The sequence below is a fragment of the Cetorhinus maximus genome, chromosome 15, assembly GCF_964194155.1.
Source record: "Cetorhinus maximus chromosome 15, sCetMax3.hap1.1, whole genome shotgun sequence".
Classification (NCBI taxonomy): domain Eukaryota; kingdom Metazoa; phylum Chordata; class Chondrichthyes; order Lamniformes; family Cetorhinidae; genus Cetorhinus; species Cetorhinus maximus.
This window is the reverse complement of record NC_135893.1, coordinates 49,168,748-49,185,756: the sequence shown is the minus strand read 5'-3', so window position 1 is coordinate 49,185,756 and position 17,009 is coordinate 49,168,748. Positions and strand designations below refer to the sequence as shown.

Here is a 17,009-nt window from a genome sequence, read left to right as displayed (position 1 = left end):
TTCACAATCAAGAACTTGCTGCATACAGGAGCTCAATGACTGAAATTGGATTGGTTTTGATTTAAGGTGGTATAGGGTGAACAGTTTGCTCCTGGTGGAGTTAATGGGACGAAGGGCCAGGATCGTCAATTACCTTGAAAAATGTATCAAGGACAGCTGGGTGGTTTTCTTTTTCCTTCTGCTGGTAGATCTCCTTGTAGCAGTTAATGCCATCATCAATTAACCTGTTCACTTTAGCACGGCGCTCTGTTTGGATCATCCTCAGTGAAGATTTTCATTGCCTCTCCGATGTGTTGGCACGCTCTTGACAGTCGTTTCATTGGCAAAATCCGAGGGGGTGGTGTTTCAGTTTGATCCTCCTCTTCAGCTTGTTGACTCTCTAGCTGCATTAAATCTTCATTGGACAATTCCACTCTGTGGGGCTCGAGCAATTCCACCACATCACCCTCCTCCACTTCAAAGCCAACTTCACTTGCCAGGCTGATTTCACGCTCAACTTCAGGGACAGCATTGTGAGAGCTCCTCTGGTTGCTAACACACACGGGCCAGGCTTTACCCCACAGAATTCATGCACAATGATGTAATTTTATCCCATGAAACAGCAATATTGTCGATACCCTCAAGGATGTTGTTGGCACACCAAAATTCTGACTGTTGGTGCATTCTCACCATCTGCTGCCTTGATGAGCTGGGAGAAGGTACAGCACAGGCAGTCAGCCTTGAGTGCCGCTATTGTCCCCTGAATCATGGGTTGTAGCAATGAAGTCGTGTTGGGTGGCAGGAAAATTACCTTCACATTTTCAGAAAAGTCATCAAGGTTGATAGGATGACCTGGGTATTATCTAAGTGAAGAAATATTTTGAAGGCGATATTAAAATGGTAAATGAGGCAAAAATGTTCCTTGGAATAACACATCAAAGCCCTTAGTGGTGTAACAGTTTGAGGCACCAAGGGCTTAAATTTGAAATTTCCTGCAGTGCTCCCATCAAGCAGAACAGTCAGGTGATCTTTGGCAGGTTCAAATCCTGGCAGCACCACGTCCTCTTTGGAGATGTACGTTTTCTGTAGCATCTTCTTCCAATGAAGCTGCCATCAACAAAGACTTTCAGTGAGTAACCATTTTCTTCAATGGTTTTCTTCAAATAGGTAGAAAATCAGTCAGTTGCTTCAGTATCAGCATTTGCCACTTTGTTGGTTATTTCAGTGTTTTGCAAGTAGCAACGTTTTTCGAAACGCTTAAATGAACCACAACTAGCACTGAAGCTGTGAGCTCTTGCCCTTCTCATTCTGCAAGTTGTCATACAAGCCCATATATTTTGTTTGGATGACCATCAAACTAGAGGCGACTTGCTTTGCTTTTGGTCTTTGATACAGGCTGCCAAGAGTTTTTCCAAGCTTTCCATGATGCTGCTTCTAGTCTGGCTTACCCTGCAGCAGTTAAAAGTGTAACACATTGTGCATTTTGTTTGATTTCATCTTGTTTGATTCCATCAGCATTACCATGGATTGTTCTCACCATTGTAGGGAGAAGCCCAAGCATGAGGGAAAAAACATACTTGACCTCGTCCTCACCAACCTGCCTGCCACAGATGAATCTGCCCATGACAGTATCCAGTAGGAGTGACCACCACACAGTCCTTGTGGAGACGAAGTCCTGTCTTCACATTGAGGATACCCTCCATCATGTTGTGTGGCACTACCACCTTGCTAAATGGGATAGATTTCAAACAGATCTAGCAACCAAGTCTGGGCATCCATGAGGCACTGTGGGCCATTAGCAGCAGCAGAATTGTACTCAACCACAATCTGTAACCTCATGGCCTGGCATATCCCCCACTCTACCATTCCCACCAAGACAACCCTGGTTCAATGAAGAGTGCAGGAGGGTATGCCAGGAGCAGCAACAGGCATACTTAAAAAATGAGGTATCAACTTGGTGAATCTACAGGACTACTTGCATGCCAAACAACATAAGCAGCAGGTGATAGACAGACTAAGCAATTCCACAACGAATGGATCAGATCCAAGCTCTGCAGTCCTGTTGCATCCAGTTGTCAATGGCAGTGGGCAATTAAACAACTCACTGGAGGAGGCAGCTCCGTAAATATCCCCATCCTCAGCCCAGCACATCAGTGCAAAAAATAAGGCTGAAGCATTTGCAACAATTTTCAGTGGAGGAGAATGATTGGATGATCCATCTTGACCTCCTCCAGAGGTCCCCAGCATCTCACAGGCCGATCTTCAGCCAATTTGATTCACTCCAAGGTGATATCAAGAAATGGCTAAAGACACCAGATACTATAAGGGCTATGGGGTCTGACAATATTCCAGCATTAGTACTGAAGACTTGTGCTCCAGAACTTGCCACACACTTAGCCAAGCTGTTCCAGTACAGCTACAACATTGGCATCTACTTGGCAATGTGGAAAGTTGCCCAGGTATGTCCTGTACACAATAAGGAGGACAAGTCCAACCCAGCCAATTACCGACCCATCAGTCTATTCTCCAATATCAGTGAAGTGATAGGAGTCATCAACAGTGCTATCAAGTGGCACTCGCTTAGCAATAACCTGCTCACCGATGCTCATTTTGGGTTCTGCCAGGGCCACTCAGCTTGGCCTTGGTTCAAACATGGACAAAAGAGCTGAACTCCAGAAGTGAGATGAGACCAACTGCCCTTGACATCAAGGCAGCATTTGACCAAGCGTGGCATCAAGGAGCCCTAGCAAAACTGGAGTCAATGGGAATCAAGGGGAAAACTCTCTGCTGGTTGCAGCCATACCTAGCACAAAGGAAAATGGTTGTAGTTGTTGGAGGTCAATCATCTCAGTTCCAAGACATCACTGCAGGAGTTCCTCAGGGTAGTGTCCTAGGCCCAACCACCCTCAGCTGCTTCATCAATGACCTTCCTTCCATCCGAAGGTCAGAAGTGGGGATGTTCAATGATGGTTGCACAATGTTCAGCACCTTTCACGACTCCTCAGATACTGAAGCAGTCCATGTCCAAATGCAGCAAGACCGGGACAATATCCAGGTTTGGACTGACAAGTGGCAAGGAACATTTGTGCCACACAATTGTCAGGCAATGACCATCTCCAACAAGAGAAAATCTAACCATCGCCCCTTGACATTCAATGGTATTACTATGGCGAAATCCCCCACCATCAACATCCTGGGGGTTACCATTGACCAGAAGCTGAACTGGACTAGCCAAGCTGTTCCTACAAGAGCAAGTCAGAGGCTAGGAATCATGCGACAAGTAGCCCACCGCCTGACTCCCCAAAGTCTGTCTACCATTTACAAGGCACAAGTCAGGAGTGTGATGGAATACTCTCCATTTGCCTGGATGAGTGTAGCTCCCATAACACTCAAGAAGCTTGACACCATCTCGGACAAAGCAGCCCACTTGATTGGCACCCCATTCACAAACATTCACTCCCTCCACCACCGACGCACAGTGACAGCAGTGTGTACCATCTACAAGATGCACTGCAGGAACTTCTTTAGACAGCATCTTCCAAATCCACGGCCAACTTGGTGAAGCTACAGGACTACTTGCGTGCCAAACATCATAAGCAGCAAGTGATAGACAGATCTAAGCAATTCCACAACCAACGGGTCAGATCTAAGCTCTGCAGTCCTGTCGCATCCAGTCATCAATGGTGGTGGGCAATTAAACAACTCACTGGAGGAGTTCTATCATATAGAAGGACAAAGGCAACAGACACATGGGAACGCCACCAACTGCAAGTTCCCCTCCAAGCCATTCACCATCCTGACTTGGAAAAATATCGCCGTTCCATCACTGCCGCTGGGTCAAAATCCTGGAACTTCTTCCCTAACAGCACTGTGGGTGTAGCTGCACCACATGGACTGCAGCGGTTCAAAAAGGCAGCTCACCACTACCTTCTCAAGGACAATTAAGGATGGGCAATAAATGCTGGCTTAGCCAGCGTCGCCACATCCCATGAACGAATTAAAAAAAACAAGTGCTATACCAAAACTGAATGCTCATTCTTTGGCCTCAAAACAATTTAAAACCTCGAATTTCCTTTCTAAAGTGATAGTTTTTCTTGTTTTCTCAGCAGCAGCATACTCACTACCATCACTTATTGGGTATCTCGGACACATGTTTGAGGGTGATTCCTAGGGATTGAAACACTAAGTCACAAGCTGGAAACAATTTCAAATGACTTTACAATGGCCTCCCTGCCTCCACCCAATGCAAAGTTGAACAAGTGTCACACTTACGAGCTCCAAAATTAATCATAAGATTGTAGAAGCAAGCTCCTAAACGGCAAGTAACGAATACTGTATTTTTTGCCCAAACTAATCATCCAAGCGAAGGAAAACAATTTTACCTGCAGCAAATGCCTCTCTCACCAATGTTAAAATGGCCTCTTGCCTCACCTGATGCAAGCAGAGTACCACAGTAGGCACACCTGGGGGCTTCAAAATTAAAGTGGATTGCAGAGTCAGGAACTGCACTTGCAATGCACAAAAGTTAACAGTCCACACTTCCACTTTACCCTGAGGAAACTACAGTGGGCATAGTGTTTCTTTGTACAGCACAATACTCTATAATTTTCAGTAAAGGCCGTTGTTCCCTTGAATGCGATCAAATGCCTTTCACTCGTTCTTGCTCCAAGATGACGCGGATCAGTTCACAAGACGCTACATAAGGCCTAACATGAATGTCCCAACTTTCAGGGCGCACACCAGCTCCATTATAAATGTGCTATTAAAGTGGAATCACGTTAACTGAAATAACTTAAAGCAGGGACTTACTGTATACGTGGTGCAACAATGCTATCAATTAGGGTACAGTACATGACTAAGATTACATAGCAACATATGAATTGAATAGATTTTTCAGAACAAGCTATCTGCCATTGCCCATCCAAGTATCTAAAAAGGATCACTTTCAGTAGTTATTTAGTATTTCCTGTTGAGAATCAGCTCGATTGGCTAATAATTTGAAGTCCCTGATAGATACCCTACTTGTAAGCATCTAGGTGCATAGACTTCCTTTTTTGTCATACTGTTAATACAGAAGCAGGTCATTAGGTCAGGCAAAACATTTCAGGTTTGTAGGCCCTTTGTCAGATTCTGACAGGCGTGAGCAAGGTAGATGGAAGCAGACTGTTTCAAGTACTTGTGGAATTCATTTCCAAGGTTAATGGTTAATGGTTGAAGTTGAAACTGTCTACATTCAAGATTAGACTGGTGCACGAAGGAAAATGAGTTGAAAGAATTTGGATGGGTAAATGTAATTAGAACTACTTACTTGCAGAGGGTAAACACAAATAGGCCGTTTATTTCCATGTTGTACTTCCATTCATTTTTATGAAATAAGGTGTGCGTGAGGGAGGGAGGGAGAGAGATAGAAAAAGAAATGAGGAAAGCACATGTACACAAGAGAGAAATTGTGCAAGAGATAATGACCAGGGAGTGCATGAGAAATTTATTGTACTCCAATCCTACAGTAGTTCAACATGAATTTTTCTGTATTTCATGTTTTCGTAATCAACATCACAAGATAGAGACAAGCCATGCAGCCCATCCAAATTCATACATCCAGAAAGAAAATCTGTGACTCCTCAAACAACCACTCATCACAGTATTCAGCAGCATCTTAAATGATTTCAACTTTTTTCCCCCAGAAGACCATGTAAATGCTTATCAATTAAATTGGAAGTTTTACCAACCAACTGTATTCTTTTTCTGTTCACTGCCTTTATCCTAGGCTATATTATTCCTGCTAGCATACCATCTCTGACTGGCTCTCTGCCACCAGTACAATGATTTCATTACTTTTGGCTAAATTAACAAATTTGACATCTTACTCCACCCAATCTGTGAAACATCTTCCAAGCCTACATACTAGCTATCACCTTCTGCTCCTTCTGGTTTAGTGCGCATTCCCTTCCTCCATCAGCCATCACGTTGCTGCTCTCACATTTCTTCCTAAATCCAACATTCAAAAGTCTGCAAAATTACCTCTTTCAACCAGCAGCCTTCACACTAAAACGTCTTCCAAATCCTGCTTAATATCCAAATCCCCTTGTAAATCATCCGTGCCCTTTAAAGTAACCATCCTAAATGCAAGGCATTAATCTTCAATTTATTCCTGATCTCAGTGATGAAGATTTAGTTACTAAGCTAGTGTCTTCAGAAAGGAGCTAACCCGTTTGCTTCTATATTATAAATAGGCACTTCAGCATTGCAGTCGTTTAAGCAAATTATGACAGTGGGATACAGCATAAATACAGCACCTTAACTATTCATTGCAGCAAAATTCCACGCTGACTTGTTTATTTGCAATGCAATTCAAGTGGTTAATTAACATGTATCAACACATTTGCTTCCTATGGTCATGTGTGCTTGGTTACCTTGTGCGTAAGTTAGGTTTTCACATCGGGTCCTTTAGGACCCTTGGTTTTCCAATACATTTAGCTATTTAAAAGCTGAGCATGTCACAGATCTATTTATAGCATGACTTTTGCAACATTCAATGTTCAATGTTCTAAAAACTGTAAATATAAGCACTAACATCTATGATTAATCTCAGCATTGGTAATATCCAAATAACTATGGTTATACTGTCAAAAATTATCCAAAAAATGCAGATTGTGCTAAAAAGCGTTAAGTAAAATTTGTTTGCTTAAACCTATTTGAGAGCTGTAGCTGAAGATGATAGTCAACTCCAGCAGAATGAAATACAGGTCTTATCATTTTAGCTCCAAATTATGAATGGTGATTCACTGCCTTCTGGACAAACGCAGCACATTTTTCCAGAACAATGCTACAAGTTTTCAAAACATTACACTAAGGGACAGCTGCATTTACCCCACTTCCTCACTGTTCTCCTCCTTTCCAAAGGTAACATTCTGCAGTCAAGAGGAAAACAGATAACCTACTCACATTTCTGCCAAATTTACTGGCATTTCCATCCAATAAACAGATTTTTCCTGAAAATGTCCAATGATATACAACAAAAACTATCCATCCAAATTGGTTAAAAAGAACAAGGTTTTCTGCCATTATTTGAAAAGAACATCATTTCACGAGCATACGCGATTGCAAAACATATTTTAGTTTTGGAAATGGAAAATAGTCGTATGTCATTTTGTGATCAGCTTAAGGTGCTTGAGGCCTCGACTCTTCCATTATGATATCATCAACTGCAGTATTTGACACAGCTCGCAGCCACCCTGTGTGATGTCACTTTAGTGAACAGTTTCCTCTTGTAACAGTCCCACCTCACCTCCCGTAAGTGGACGTAGTGCCCTCTGTGGACCAGAATCTTCTGTGCTGTCGTATTTCACCCCTGCAGAGATGATATATGTTTTAGGATTTCAAAATCATAGATTTGCAGTGCCCTTTGCACTATATTTCTCCTCCAGCCGCTGATAGCAGTATACAACACTTCAGTTGAGCTCTATTTATAAAAGTTTAGCAAGCAGAACATATACAAAGTTGCACAAGTTTATAGCAATAACAAAAAAACTACCAGGTCTTTAAACATAGAGCATGTTGAATCAGCCTTCAGAGAGAATTGCAATTTTAACATATTCCAGTGACTGCTTAAGATCTTGATTTGAGACAAACAATATTTCCTTATTCCCATTCCAATTTCTCTCATCTCAATCCCTAAGGGGTGTGCATTTACTTTCACTGTGCTGTTCCTTCTTGCATACTTGAAGTTCTTATAATCTGTTTTTTATATTTCTTGCTAGCTTACTCTCATTCTAATTTTTCCTCTTATCAAGAGGAGATTTAGAGATGTCCAAAATTAAGAGGGATCTGGACAGGGTAGATAAGAGAGAAGCTGTTCCCATTGGTGGAGGGATGGAGAACCAGAGGACCACTGATTTAAGGAGATTAGCAAACAAACCAAAGATGACAAGATTAAAACAATTTTTTTTTCTACGCAGTGTGGTTACGATCTTGAATGCACTGCCTGAGGGGGTGGAGGAGGCAGGGCCAATTGTGACGCTTAAAAAGGAGAATTAGATAAGCACTTGATTTTAAAATGTGCAGGGTTACAGGAAAAAGAGTGCAGGGGGTAGGACGAGCTGAATTATGCTTCCAGAGAGCTCGCGTGGATTCCACAGACTGAATTACCTCCTTCTGTGCTGCAACTATTCTAAAGATTCTACAGCAACATTGAGGTGAAGTTCAAGATGAAAAAGGTGGTCGTGTGGGATCGTAATGCTCTCCACAAATATCCACATGCTGCATTTGCAGCACACCACCTGAACTGCTATCTGTATTCAATCTTGTTTCATTTAATTAAAGTTTGTGTATGTAATCAATTTAGCTTTTAACAAATTACTTGTTCTAATTTAAGTTACAGGCAGATTAAATACAAAACCACAAGTATGAGGCAAAAAGCTGCACCCCCTTTCACCTCTTATTTCTCAACTTTTATACACTGTACTTCATTCATGTACACTGTATCAGCAGATAATGTTTATTTTTATACACTTTGAGCCTTACCCAACTTACAAGTGCTCACACAGCTTCCCAATCTAGCCCCCATTTCGACAAGCACTTACACCTGATCAACTGAACTCTTTACTGCCATGACAGGCAGTTTGTCAAATGTTAACTTGCAGTTCTTTTTAGTTGTTGAAGTTCCAAGTTAAATTCAAAAGGTTAAACTAAATTTCAGTTTGAGACTACTGACCTACTACTTACCACCAAGTTCTACACTCACCAAATTGCCAATTTTTACATGCCGTTCATGAGGCAGTCTGTTTATGAACACTGTCAATTGCTCACATTACATAATTGCAAAAGTGATGTTTATTGGGAGTTCGGTTTATAACCTATTTATGTTTGTGCTGTATAATCACATCTGTGGTAGATTTTAAGTAATTGGCCAAATACAAACAGTGCAGCAGCTTCACCATGGATCTTTTTGTTCTTTATACATGAATAGGATGGGAATAGAGGGATACGGATCCCGGAAGTGCAAAATGTTTTAGTTTGACAGGCAATATGATCAGCACAGGCTTGGAGGGCCAAAAGGCCTGTTCCTGTGCTGTACTTTTCTTTGTTCTTATTTCTGCTTGACTTCAGAGAGTTATCAGAGACAGTGAAGCAAGTGATTCAGATCACACAAGATGCAATTTTGGCAAGATAAACAACACATAAATAATCTGAATTACAACTCTGGGAAGCCCATAGTATAAACCTTAGAAAATAAATAAACTTTTATATGAACATAAAAAAAGTGGAAATCATTAATTGCTCTATCACAGAAAGTAATGTTTCCAATTGACTGCTGGAGAGTCCTAATAGACATGGAATTATATTTCTAGCTTCCAAATTAAATGTAATAATTTTAAAATAGTTTGACTTGGTTAATATCATTCTCTAAAGCTGAACTTCAGGGCATGGCCACATATTCTGTATTAACCCTTCAGTGCAATACGGAGTGCTGCATTTGCCACAGATTTTTGAAATGTTAAACTTCCTCTTTAAGTGAATGTAAAAGATCTCATAAGCATAAAGATGTAATAAATGGAAGCAGCACTAATCATTTGGCCCCTCAAGCCTACTCCACCATTCAATAAGATTATGGCTGATCTGATTGAGGGCTTAATTCCACTTTCCTGCCTGCCTCCTCACCCACTTCCCTCCCACGCCATTCCCACAATTCTAGACTCCCCTGTAGATCAAAAATCTGAATATATTCAAGGTGGAGTTAGACAATGATGCAGCTTCCACTGCTCTCTGGGATAAAGAATTCCAAGGACTAAAAGGTCCTCAGAGAAGAAATTCCTCCCATCTCACTCTTGAATGGAGACCCCTTATTTTGAAACCGTGCCCCCAAATTCTAGCTACTCCCACAAGGGGAAACATCCTCTCAGTAACCACCTCAAATCAATCAAGCCCCCTCAAAATCTTACATGTTTCAATAAGATCACCTCTCATTCTTTTAAACTAAAATGAGTATAGGGCCAACCTGCTCAAAAGACAACCCTTTCACCCCAGGAATAAACTCAGTGAAACTTCTCCGAACTACCTCCAACGCAAGTATATCCCTCCTTAAATGATGAGAGCAAAACTGTACATAAGTATTCCAGATGTAGTCTCATCCATGGCCTGTACAGTCGTAGCAAGACTTTCCTGCTTTTACACTCCAACCCCTCCTTCCGGAAGGTGAAGGTGACCTCGCAATGCTATTAGGAAGAGAATGCTCGCAACGATGAAGAAAACACAATGTGACTTGGAGTGGATGATGTTCCCATGCAAATTCAGTCCTTGCCCTTCCTACACTATTACAACAATAACTGCACTTCAAAAGTGTTTCATTAGCTGTAAAGATCTTAATACATCACAAAGCACATGAAAAAAGAGCTATATAAATGAAAGTGTTTCTTTCTTGGTGGTGCAGGTCACAGGTTTGGCAAAATCTGAAGAAGCATTGGTGACTTGCCACAATGGATCCCGTGAAAGTGTAGAAAGTAACTACAGAATGGTGATTGTGCAGGGAATGGATGTTTCATCTGGTGGATGGGGTACCAAGCCAACTACAGGAAAGGTCAGGGGTATGTTAGAGGGCAGGAGAGATTAAATGGCAATGATGTCATCGAACAAAAGGCAAAGGAAGTGGCAATGGTTGTAGTAAAAAATGGTCCAGATGCCTTGGTCCAAATATTTGTCCAACCATTCTGCCCATTAAGTCCATGCCAGCTCTCTGTATATCAAACCACAAAGTCCCATTCCCCTGGTCTCTGTTGCCCTACGAGTGTATTTCAAGTGCCCATCCAATTTCCTTCTGAAGCCATCAATTGTTTCTGCTTCCATCATCCTTGTGGGCAGCGAGTTCCAGATCATTGCCACTCGCTGCATAAAAAAGTTCTTCCTCACATTCCACCTGCAGCTCTTGCACTAAACCTTAAACCTGTGTGCCCCTAGTCCTTGTATCATCAGCTAATGAGAACAGTTTTTCCTTTTTTACCTTATCCAAGCCCGTCATAATCTTGTACACCATCAAATCTCCCCTCAATCTCCTTTGCTCCAAGGAAAACAACCCCAGCTTCTCCAGCCTAACTTTGTAACGAAAATCTCTCATCTCTGGAACCCCTCACATCTTTCCTAAAGTGTGGCTCTAGCTTAACCAGAGCTTTGTAAAGGTTCAGCATATCTTTCTTGCTTTTGTACTCGATACCTCTTTTTATGAAGCCCAAGATCCTATATGCTTTACTAACCACACTCATTATGTTCTGCCGCCCTCAAAGATTTACACAAATGCATCCCCAGGTCTCTCTGCCGCTGAACACTCCGGAATGGTGCCATTAAGTCGACATTGCCTCCCCCTATTCCTTCTACCAAATGAAAGCAACAGATCCAGCAGCAATCAAATCAGCTCTCTTCAAGACAAACACAGGGGTGCTTATCACTGAACCTAGCAAGCAGACGGAAAGGTGGGTGGAGCACTACCTCGAGCTCTACGCAACAGAGAACGTTGTCACTAAAGAAGTTCTCAGCACCATTCCAGACTTTCCTGCTTCCAACTCCGCTGCCTCAAATGAATATTGGCAGTGTAGTAGAGCTCAACAAGGCCACTGGTAAAGCCCAGTAAATGATGACATTCCACCCGAAATCAAAAATGGAAAACTAGCACTGCCACATCTTCATGAACTTTAAAAACAAAATACTGTGGGTGCTGGAAATCTGAAACAAAAACTGCTGGAAAAACTCAGCAGGTCTGACAGCATCTGTGGAAAGGAAGACAGAGTTAACGTTTTGAGTCTGTATGACTCTTCTTTGGCCTTTGTTTGCATTGCTCCGACCAAATTGCAGACCCTGGCATTACACATCTATCCTGAGTTTCAGTCCAGTTTCAGAGCTGGCCGATCAACAGTAGACATGAGTTTCTCACTTTGGCAGTTACAGCAAAAGTGTTGCAAACAGCACAGACCACTCTACATTGACTTCATGGACCTCAAGGCCTTCAACCTAGCTTGCAGAGACAGACTCTTCAAACTGCTGCGAAAAACTGGACTCCTGAGCATCATTTCCACTTTCCATGAGAACATGCACAGTTCCAGTAGTTATTTCTCCATTGTATCAGATGCTTTCAAGATCAGTAGCAGGGTAAAGCAGGGTTGGACCCTGGCGCCAACTCTCTTTGGCAAGTTCTTCTCCATGCTGCTATTGTAAGCTATCGGTGACTCAAATGAGGGTGTCTATCTGCATACTAGAATTGACAACAAGTTGTTCAACTTGGCAAGGCTGCAGAGTGCATAAAGTCCTAGTCCATGAGTTGCTGTTTGCTGATGACACTGTGCTGTGGCTTCCCATACTAAAGTTCACTTGCAGCAGCTTGTAGATCGGTTCTTCCATGCCTATAAGGAGCTTGGATTGACAATCAGTGTCAGAAAGAGAAAAGTTATGGGCCAGAGCTTAGGGACTCTATCTTCCATCAACAATGACAACCTCACTCTGGCGGTCGTTGACAGATTGGATCAACAATTGCCAGCAGCCTGTCCCTCAATGCCAAAAATCAGCACCAGGATTGCCAAGGCCACAGCTGTCTTATCAAAGTTGTGATGGCGAGTGTGGACCAACAGCAAACAAACAAAAATGCAAAGTTCCGTGTGTACCAGGCTTGGGTTCTCAGCACCCTCTTTACTGTAGCGAGGCATGGACAATTTATGCAAGCCATGATACAGCTTCCAAATCCACTGCCTCAAATGAATATTGGGCATCTTCTGGCAGGACATAGTACATGTTTGCCCTTCAAGTCACTCGTGACTCTGTTGGTTGGGTCACATGAGCTGAACGGATGATGGCCGCATTCCCAAAGATATGCTCTATGGTGAGCTTGCTTTCGGCATGAGATCAACAATTTGTCCACATCTGCAATTTAAGGATGCCTGCAAGTGAGACCTCAAGGTGAAAGATGCATGGGAAGTCCTCACTGCTGACCAGAGTGCCTGGAGGCAAGCAGTTAAGAAGGGCATGGAAAAAGCAGAGGACAAAAGAAACAACTAGATGGCAGAAAAGAGAGAAAAAACATCAGTCGACCTTGGCTCAACATTATTCACCTGTGCCATCTACAGAAGGGACTGCCATTCAAGTCAGCCTGTTCAATCCAGAAGTGACATACACCATAGCCTCCCGAGGTGGACTGATGCCTGCCATTTACACCTCAGATGATGATTTTTGGGTTCCCGTTTTTGTTGACTGCCATTCTATTCTCATATTCTCTCTTATTAATCTTATTTTCCTCTTCACTTTCCCTCTCAAGCTGATGTATTTGACCTGGTTCTTGCTTGAACAATTCACCTGGCATGCATCATAGGCCCTCTTTTTATTTAATCACATTCTCTATCTCCCTCATCATCTAAGGAGCTCTGGCTTTAATTCCTCTACTTTCCATCCTTATTGAAATGTACCTAGCTTGTATATGAAGCATCTCCTCCTTGAAGATCACCCAATGTTCCATTACAGTTTCGCCTGCAAGTCTTTTGTTCCATTTTACCTTGGCTAGCTCCCCTTTCACCCTATTAAAAAGTTAACCCTCTTCCAATTTACACATTTTACTTTAGATTGTTCCTTGCACTCCTCTATTATTAGTCTAAAAGTTATGATACAATGATCTCTCTTACCCAAGTGCTCCCCAACTGAGACTTGGTCCACCTCATTCCCCAGTACGAGATCCAGCAATGTCTCCTTCCTAGTTGGGCCGAGAACATACTGGTCAAGGGAGTTCGCCTAAGCACATTTCAGAAATTTCTCCCCCTCCTTGCCCTTTACTCTAACACTATTCCATTAGATATTTAAGCAATTAAAGTCCCCCAATATCACCATTCTGTAGATCTTGCATATCTGATTTCCCTGCAGATTTGCTCCTCTATCTCTCTCTCTTACTACTTGGGGGCCAACAGAACAGACCCAGTAGTGTGATCACACCCTTTTTGCTTCTCAGCTCTGACCAAATGGATTCTGTCCTTGCCCTCTCAAGGGTATCCCTCTCTTTCCCACACTATAATGTCATCCCTATTCTGTTATACTCTTTCTTGTGCTTTGTAGATAGTGGAGAGGCTTTTAAGAGTCCTGAACAGCAAATTTTTCTCCACAGATAAATTGATGAATCTTTAATTCACTGTTTACATATTTTAGTCGCTGCCCTGCACAAACTGGCTGCTGCATTTGCCTACATGTTAATGACTGCTAATCAAAAGTACTTAAACGATTGTGAATTTGGGATGGACACAAGGTGCAACACAGACAAGAGTTGCTTTTAAATAGCAGCAACAGACCTTGGAACATTCCAAAGCACTTTACAGTACTTTCGAAGTATAACAAATTACAACATATATTCACACTTCAAAAAATTAATTGGTTGTAAAGCTCTTTGGGACTTCCTGTGGTCATAAAAAGACACTATATAAATGTAAGTCTTTCTTTTCAAATGTGCAACATTATGATACATTTATATAGTACCGTAAATGTAGCAAAACTTAAGACATTTCACAAGTGTGTTACCACACAAAATTGGACAATGAGGCATATAAGGAGCTATTCGGACAGGAGGTCACAGTGCTAAGTTGTAAGCAGCATCTTAAAAGAGGAAAGAGAGAGACACACGTTTAGGAAGGGAATTCCAGAGCTCAGGCCAGGGTCTAGGCAGTTGAAGGTATGGCCACCAATGGTGGAGTAATTAAAAAACAAAACAAAACAGGATGCGTTACAGGCCAAATTATAGGAGCACAGATATCTTAGTGAGCTGGAGGAGGTTACAGAGATATGGAGGAAATGAGGCCATGGAGGGATTCGAAAATGAGGATGAAAAATTTAAAGCTGAAGGATATATGAATTTAAGTACCAGCGTGATGCTAGGTATGTAGTAACCGTACGTCCCAAAAACTGGCAGATCGTATCAAACAGCATGTCCCTTCCGCTGTTTGTAACAGGCAGTAACAGACTGTACCCAACCAGACTGCGCTTGCAAAACTCAAAACACAGTGTCCAACATTAGATGTGGTTCTGCGATTGGACAACATTTGCTAAATAATCCTGTGTTAAAAATTACACTGACAACCAATTTAAGATTGTGATTGTGCAGTGTGGCATATTTGCATGTACTGGAAGCTACACATGTTAGTATACAGGGCCCTACTCTTTGCAAACAGAAAAAACATGTACACACATTGCATCTGTTTCAGCTAAACAAAACAAGTGATAGCCATTCGCTGGTTCATTCCTCTGGGCAATGCCTTGACCAATCAGAGTCAAGCTGCCTGGTTTAAATTTCAAACAATGCTTGGCAGTTAACAGTCAGTCACCATTAACTGGTGCATTCTCCAAGGCAATGCCTCTACCAGTCAGAGTCCACTTGCCAACCAATCAGCACTCTCTTCTCATGCAGTAAAAGTTGTTGCTTCCCGACATTGGTATTCTTGTCTTGATGAGTGCAAGATGAAAAGCTTTGACAAAATGTCTTTCTTCAGCAATACTGAAGGGTAATATGTCATTAAGTAGCAACTATTCAGCTCGAAAACAACTTTATACTGTAAATCAAAATGTATTTATGCAAATCATTTACCAAGAATCTTAAAGGCTTGAAGAACAACCAACATGTAAGTGACAAAAACAGAATAAGGGCAGCTATCTATACAATTTTGATTCAAACCTCTGAAATGTCCTAGAATACGTAGCAACCTTTAAAACTGAAACATTCAAAATCAACTACAATATCCACAAAGAAAATCCATTTCACACAGAGATTGCAATTCCACATGTTCATCCAATTTTTACATTCAGGTGTACATCCCCAACTGAAAATGCCAGATGGAAAAGTAGTCAGTCACATTAATTTAGACATGAAATACGCATAGACGTACAATAAAAAGCCAAGCCTCTGCTATACTTGGTTTTAAAAAAGATCTAGAAATAGATATTATGGCTATCAACCTACAGTACTCAAAACCAGAAATATAAAATTCTGCATCAAGTTAAAGGGGTATTGTTTTCACGGAAAAGTACTGGCAGACATGTTTTGTTTACAAACACCAGCAAATGACCAATTTTGCATTACTACATCATCCTGTTTACACCTATTACACCTAAAAATCTGACATTTAATTATTCTAATTAGAGAATTTGCTTTAGAGGTTTTAACTTGCATTTCATCGATTAAAATCTTCCCATTGGTGTTGATTTGAGGGCTGGTGTACAAGATATTGAACACTCCTGTATAACTAATGAAGTAATGCAGCTACATTTCTCCTCCAGAAGGATAAAGGTCGCTTTGCTGAAGCTTGGTGCACCAACAGACGGGAATTATTTACCTCCTACTCCGAGAGCCGCTTCTTTCCTCCGGGGCCTCAGGAATCGAACTAGTGGCAGCAGGAGGAGGCAGGCCCCGGCTGGCTGGGTACAGCGGCGCGGGGCCCTCTGGGAGTTGTAGTTCTCCCGGCCGCCCCTGGCCGCAGAAAGTTACGGAGAGGCTCGGGACCGAGGACTACAACCCCCAGAACACACCGCCAGCAAAACACTTACGGAACCCAACACGGTTATGAGCCGCTCATTCCAGTTAACGGTTCCTCTTTTGGTAATCTTGGTCCCGATGATAAAAGGAACAGAACCCCCAAACGATTATGTGCTTTTTTTTAAAGAAAGTCATTTCATATTCCCTACAGTCTAAGTTTCCTCACCGAGCCGCTCTCCTGCCCTCAGCGTCCGAGACTCTGGAGCCGCAGATGTGCTGTCCGCGCATGCGCCCACAAATCCCCACCTGCATGACATTGTTCATGTGCAACTCCTTAAATACTGATGCATTCGCTTACAAAATGCAGCATTAATGTTTCTGCAAATATAACCTGTAATTGTAAGCGCAGTGAGGCACCAAAAAGTGCCACATGCCGTATTGAAAGAAATTGAACCGCATTGCACTCAAGTAATGTCAATTTGAATTGTTATGTCGTGTACTTTTACCAATTTTACGAACAAGGTATATCTCTGAAAACAAAATGCATTGATGT

At 42.0% G+C, this 17,009-nt stretch overlaps 1 protein-coding gene across 5 annotated transcripts in view; it reads right to left on the bottom strand.

Moving 5' to 3' along the window:
- Positions 1-16,763, bottom strand: part of cdip1 (cell death-inducing p53 target 1) — a 40,467-nt gene extending 23,704 nt beyond the window's left edge. Inside the window, exons 1-2 of one of the 5 annotated variants that reach the window (XM_078558366.1) lie at positions 16,683-16,763; positions 7,268-7,330 (exon numbers count right to left, since the gene is read on the bottom strand). The gene's annotated coding sequence lies outside the window, so the exon portion shown is untranslated. The other 4 variants (XM_078558369.1, XM_078558367.1, XM_078558365.1 and 1 more) reach the window with 4 other exon arrangements.
- Positions 16,764-17,009: the final 246 nt, after the last annotated feature.